The sequence below is a fragment of the Triticum dicoccoides genome, chromosome 5A, assembly GCF_002162155.2.
Source record: "Triticum dicoccoides isolate Atlit2015 ecotype Zavitan chromosome 5A, WEW_v2.0, whole genome shotgun sequence".
In the NCBI taxonomy this organism is placed as follows: Eukaryota; Viridiplantae; Streptophyta; class Magnoliopsida; order Poales; family Poaceae; genus Triticum; species Triticum dicoccoides.
This window is the reverse complement of record NC_041388.1, coordinates 147,409,400-147,416,074: the sequence shown is the minus strand read 5'-3', so window position 1 is coordinate 147,416,074 and position 6,675 is coordinate 147,409,400. Positions and strand designations below refer to the sequence as shown.

Below are 6,675 nucleotides of genomic sequence, written 5' to 3'. Positions count from 1 at the left end.
GAAAACACACCCGTGCCTATCACGGAAGCAAAACCGTGACTCTCGCGAAAGAGAAAAAAAACAAAAAACACATTTTTTTTAATTTCTAAGAGGCACGGCCGTAACTCTCGCGAAAGTAAAACCGTGTCTCTCGCGAAAGGAAAAAAACGTGTTTTCCGTGCACTTTTTTTTTCAAAATAATTTTTTTGTCGAAAAGCTAAGGAAGACCGGTGCAAAACCAAAACGTCGAAAAACCCTGAAAATACCATTTAAAAAGCCGAAAACGCATGCGAAAAAATAAAAATAAAACAAAATTCGGAGAAAGCACCCAAAACGAGACACGTGGAGAATGACTGAGAACACGCCAAGTGACGCTGATTGTTGAGAGGCTCCGAAGGAGCGCTCCCTAAAAAAGAGAGTGCGCTGCGCCGGAGTCGAACCTGAGACCAAGAACTTCACATTGCAACGCAGCAACCATTCGAACAACAAGACAAATGAGACAACAAACTTCGTTTTACTACTTTTATTCTTTTTCTAGATAGCGATGCCCGTGTTTTTTCTTGTTTTTTTTCTCTATTTCTCTTTTGTTTTATTTTTTTACAAATACGTGAACTTTTCTTAATTTTTGTATTTTTTTAAGAATTGATGGACAAATTTTCAAATTTGTGAACTTTTTTGAGAATTGATGAACTTTTTTCAAATTAGAGAAATGAATTCAAAGTCGATAAACTTTTTTCGAATTTGATAAAATTTTCTACAAAAATGTATGAAATTTTTTCAAATTCGGTGAACTTTTATTCAAATCAATGAACTTTTTTGCTAAGTTCGACGAACATTTTCTCAAATTTATGAACTTTTTTTCATCAAAATCAGTGATTTTTTTGAAATCCATGAACTTTTTTCAAAACCCAGTGAGCTATTTTCTAATTCGTGGTTTTTTAATTCAAAATCGATGAACTTTTTTCATACCCCGCGAACTATTTTCAAATTCCAATTTTTTTAATTCAAAATTGGTGAAGGTTTTTTCAAATCAATTACCTCTTTTGAACTATTTTCTAAATTGATGAATTTTTTTACAACTCATGAACTTTTTACAATTTTATGCTTTTTTCAAATTAGTGAACTTTTTTTTCAAAATCATGAATGTTTTCCATTATGGTGAACTTTTTCCAATTGCTACAAACGTTTTTCAGTTTTTTTATTTTTTTCAATTCATTGTTTTTGTGAATTCTTTCCAAATTTATGTTTTACTTTATTCAATTTAAAGTGGGTATAATACTACTACGGAACTAAGGTTAACTAGATGCGTTTCCCCTATTTACGTCAGGAAGGCGAGCGTGGTCTAGTGGTTAGCGCGGTGTGCAGTTCGCATTGGCGGCTAGAGTTCGAGTTCCTTTTCTTCTTTCAAAGAACTAGATGACCCATTGCGCCAATGGCGCAAAGGGCGAGCGTGAGCCAAGCATTCAAACCATGTAAATAAGAATATTTAAAGACCGTTTATAAAATCTTTGAAACATAAGGAAATGGATATTTAGGTATGATATTCATGCATAGCATTATATATTACATTGCATGGAAGGTTTATAGGCCAAAACAAAGGCATGAAATCAGATCATGATAGTGTATTTACATTGCTTTTAAAAAGCAAGTTACATGGGTAGAGATTCATCATATATATAGCTCTGGTCATTTAGCTTATGATGACTAAGATATGCGGTCATGGACATCAGGTAGAGTCATCGTTGCATGTGCCATCGGTATTGAAGATGGCCTCATCGTCTAAGCAGCTCTTCCCGGTGGGTGTGTTTGGTGCGTTGTCATTGGCCAAAGCACATGCCTTTCATATCATCGTCCAATCCCCAATAATGCTTGTTCATTTCGTGTAGAACATCCTCAAATTGTAAAGTTGCATCGTGAAGGTATTCTGCAACATATCTTACCTGCGACAGAGTATGGTTCAGATTGTTGCCTTCAGGCATTGATCCTGCTGTGAAGCTGGAATTTATTATACGATAAAATTCTTTTACTGTCGTGCAATCTCTACCAAGTCCACTACACCAGTTACCCAGCGTTAGTAAGAGCCTTCTCCACAAGCTCCAGCAGCTTCGCCATTGCCCAGAGCAGATCATCCTTCAGTTGCCCATAATTCTTGATGAACTTGTCCAGAACATCCCTAAAACCAAAAATCCTTAGCATATAACCCCCTCCTTCCGACAACACCGATTGCGGAGATGAAGCTCTCCTCGGCGGAGAGGGGCCCCAAGGTGAGGTAGCTACATCCAGAGCTCCCAATGACTAGCGCAGCCACGCACTGCGCCCCCTCGGCATGTAGGCTCGCGAGATGAGGCAGCCAGAGCACGCGCTTATAACACCGGCCGCAGAGTTGAAGTTGGGTGGCGCTAATGGCCATGTCCTGGAGGGAATTGTGTCGAACATAGGGCCTGTTTGGTTCACGGCTAACTTTGCCACAACTAAGCTTAGGCAAAGTGTGGCTTACAAAATGGCCACCACAAGTGTGGCAAGATTTGGGAAAAAGTTGAGCCTATGACATGTGGACCAAGTGTCTAGAAAAATGTGGCAAGCCACAAGTGTGGCAATAAACCAAACACATGCCTAAATTATTATGGCACGACTAAGGTTAGGCGTGGCAAGCTTATGCTGCAAACCAAACAGGCCCATAGTGTTTTTGGCTACAACTTTTCGTGTAAATATTTGTCTGAAGTTGTAGCTTCGTCACTCATTGATTCAGTGTGAATTTTGTAGCTCCTCCTGATTGTTGATGTACTGCTATTCAGAAGTACTGTATATGATATTGAGTTCTACTTCTCATATTGTGCCTTGCTCGATCTGCACTGATGCACATATTTTTGAGCAAACTGTACTGCATATTCTTATACTCTCACATTGTTGAGCAAACATACACGTGATGCACACATTGTTTCTAGTTTTGTGCTCTACTTCTCAGATTGTGCCTTGCTCAATCTATACTGCTGCACACACTGCTGAGCAAACTATACCACAACTTTATCTCTTTTTCATAGAATAAATAAGCTCATGATTTCAGAAGCAAGGTATACTCATTGCGAGCTTCGTTCAGAATGTGTGAAACCACCACATTCAGCTATATATTCAGTTTTTTCTCAATTGATTCGGACAAAAGACACAACCAAGTCAATCGGAAAGCTAATCATTAATTCATAGTACATCAAACACAAATGAATTCAAGCACAAAGACAAACATTCAGCCATGAAAATTCCGGAGTTCCAAATTACATCAGACACAACACATAGCGACCTCATGTACGCATCAGGCGTCGCCACATCGATGTTCACCACCTCCATCTTGGACGGAAGGATCAGGCAGCACTTGGGCTGCTCGCATGAGAGGAGAACGGCCCCTTCTCCGCACCAAGCATCGGATGGGGAACCCTCATTGGCTGCCACCGGGCCATAAGGAAAAGTATCAGAATACTTCTGCACAGAATTTCAGGACAAATGACTTTACATATAGATACAAAATCATAAGTGGAAGTAATGGGGATGTGCATGGTGATCATAAATTTCTCCAAACCTAGTGAGGTAATTATGGCAACAGAAGAGTCAAACATGTCCAATCTTTGCTCAATGAAAACCGAGGAAGAACTCTATAACCATCCTACTCCACATTGATCATTGTGTTATATCAGTATTTCTCTTTTACAGAATTAAATTTCAACAAGCACGTTGCATCAACACGAGGCAGAGAGCAGACCCCCTGACTATTTTACATTTTGACCTCTGTTAGGCCAACATCCAATTTGTGAATACACATAAGTTTGAACCATAATTTGGTACGGCCTTACTCAAGAAAAAGCAAAATACAGAAGGGAGTACTGAGAAATTTCAGCAATTACACTCCACAGACCATTGCATACTGTATACTGCTTTAAACTTTGAAGTACCAGAAGTCACACTGATTTGTAACCAATAGAATAAATTTCTCATTTACTCTACTTTGTGAAGGTAGATTGAAATAACTGTGAAGTCTTGAAATATTTCTCGATGAAAATTTCAATGCAGTATGGTACAAAACACAACTTGCTTAAATGTTCTTATCAGCTAAACAGTTTTAGACAGTATGAAGCAACTATATACAGTGGACTGGCTATTTGGCCCAGCCAGAATGTACATCTTGACCTGAACATGCAAATACCAGAAAAATGAGATGCTTCGAGTTACAAACTGAAAGTGCCTAACAGAGAGGCTGCGAACTTGAGCAAAATTAAATGAAATATGACATAGAATTAAAACCCGCATGGTGAATAGCTTCTTCCCAAGATTCTAGAGATATTAATACATCACAGGTAAATAAACGACACCACTCATCACAAGTTGCAGGCATTTGAGTTGGCGCTAATACGCCTACATCGCCATCCAGCAACCTCTCTCCGCATCTCCTATCTCCAATTCCTCCCAAAGTCACAAATCGAGCAAAGGTGAGCATTGTACCTGCTGACCAGACGGGAGTTTGCTAGGTCGTCATACATCTCCCATGTAGTCCTGTTCATCGGGTGGATGGAAGCCATCGCCGGAGCAGGACGGAGCCAACCATCTCTGTGTAACCTTTGAATGATCAAAAAAATTCAATGAATACGACACTAAGTATCACACTACATACTTCTCTTGACTACTAATGAAATAACACAGTAGTACAGTTAATTGTAAACCTTTGGGATGTAAATAGAATATAACCAAATGTATGAAGAAATAAGGAGAATTAGGGGGAGGGGGAAGAGAAGGTTGCAGCTTTGCCCGGGGCCGACGCGGACGTGAAAGCGGCAATATCAGTAGCTGCTACTCATGACGACCATGGAACAACCTCCAGGAATTTGCATAACTAAAGTAAAGTGATCTTCTATTAGGTATTATGTGAATCAAGCCTCTTTCATTCTAGTCAATTATGGAGAAAAACTTACACTTCAATCATGAAGAGTAGATAGCATATAAAATGATTTACAGGTAACACCAAATTAAAACAGACTTTCCAACCCAATTTGGATTGACCAAAGCAGTATAAGGACACGGTAAAATATTAATATGTACCATAAAAAACGTAGGACTGAATTTGCTGTTGGGGGGTCTGCAACTCGTGGAATATGCATCATCTGCATTCTCCTTAACAACCCGGTATTGAAACTATACAGATCAGCTGAACAAACACATTATCCTGCAGGGAAAAAGAGGCCATTGATTGTTTCAACAAGTACAAAAACAAGGAAAGATGTCATTGCGCTACCACAGCTTCCACGTCGCCTCGTTCGGCCACGAGGGCGTACATGACGGTGAGAGAGGATGGAGGTGAGGATGCAGGGACGAACCTCGAGGGTGGACGGACGGCAGCGCAAGGATCGGACGGATCCCACCATCTCTGCAGCCCACGCTTCTCCTGCCGAGGATGACGGCGACGACACCATGGACCACCTCTGCGGCTCGAGCTCCTCCCGGGGTCGTCGCTGCACACATGAAGACAGAGGCGGTGAGGAGCCGAATTTGCGCCAATGCGAGAGGAGCAGGGCATAGGAGGGCCGTTCCTATGGACAACATTAGCAAATACAGGACATCTGCATCAGCTTTAGCATGCCATTAAATTAAACAAAAGGTTACAAATTCACTTCCAAACCAATGTAGCGTCTCAGATTTACACACAAAATCTAAATCATTTGTTCATCACCCAAATCAGGAGCTAGTAACAACAATATAACCAACAAATTAATCACACAAATTAGAAGGGTAAACTAATAAAAGTTAGAGATATGCAGGCATGGAAGGAAAAGAAAACAAATGAAAGAGGATCTTACCAGGAGCTTAGGTCCTTGATTTGGCTGTGCAGATGCCAATTAAGAGAGGGGCATTGTCTGCTCTACTTCTTGCTCCAACCCACTTCTTGTCAAGCCCATGCCTCATCCTCCTGCCATCTCTTCTTCTCAAAGCAGGCAGTTGAGCTCCTCCTGGACTACCGTGGGGATGCAGTGATGCAACAATGCAAGGAGGAGGGATTTCTCCTGCCTTCCTTGGTCGCTGGGTGAGGGCTCGTCCATGGCAGCAAAGACGTCGGCAACTTGGATCCGTCCTGATTCGGCCCTCTCTGTTTATCAGGGAGAGAGTACATAAGAAAGAGAAGGAGAGAGAATTGAAAGAGGGGATTGGAGAAGAGAGAATACCATGGAGACGAAGCTGGCGCCGGCGCACCCACGCCGGCAGGGTCCCCGAGCCCAAGCTGCGCCTCTACCGCCACGCTGGTGGCAGCGTGCGGTGGGCCGCGTCGGCGGGACGACGCCTGGTGACTGGGAGCGGCGGGAAGCACGGCCGAGTGTAGTCACGCATCGTTGGCGCATCATGGGGCTCCATGAGCTGCCGAGGAAGGAGGAGGCGTGTGGATCTGGGCTGGCGAGATCCGGTGGATGCCATCATGGAGGAGCTCTCCACCGGCAGAATGGCGAGGATGACGGCGTGTGAGGACGATGTAGAGGCACAACGGCAGCGACCACGGCTCCTCCTTTTGAGCATGGAGGCAGAGGGAGGGGGTGAGGAGACACGGGCGGAAGAGAGGCAGGGGAGGAGGAGGTGGTGGAGGTGGAGGAGAGGAGGCTGCGGCCGAGAGGAAGGGGGTGGCGGCGGCACGGAAAAGAGTAGTGGGATGAGGGAAAGAGAAGATAT

General features: G+C 42.8%; 1 long non-coding RNA gene across 1 annotated transcript; it reads right to left on the bottom strand.

Annotated features, from left to right (window-relative positions):
• Nucleotides 1–3,159: 3,159 nt before the first annotated feature.
• On the bottom strand, nt 3,160–6,203 carry LOC119297107. Its single transcript, XR_005145529.1, has 6 exons — nt 6,180–6,203; nt 5,817–6,103; nt 5,337–5,471; nt 5,062–5,185; nt 4,468–4,581; nt 3,160–3,453 (listed from the first exon to the last, which is right to left on the bottom strand). It is a non-coding gene; the product is annotated as an uncharacterized LOC119297107 (long non-coding RNA).
• Nucleotides 6,204–6,675: the final 472 nt, after the last annotated feature.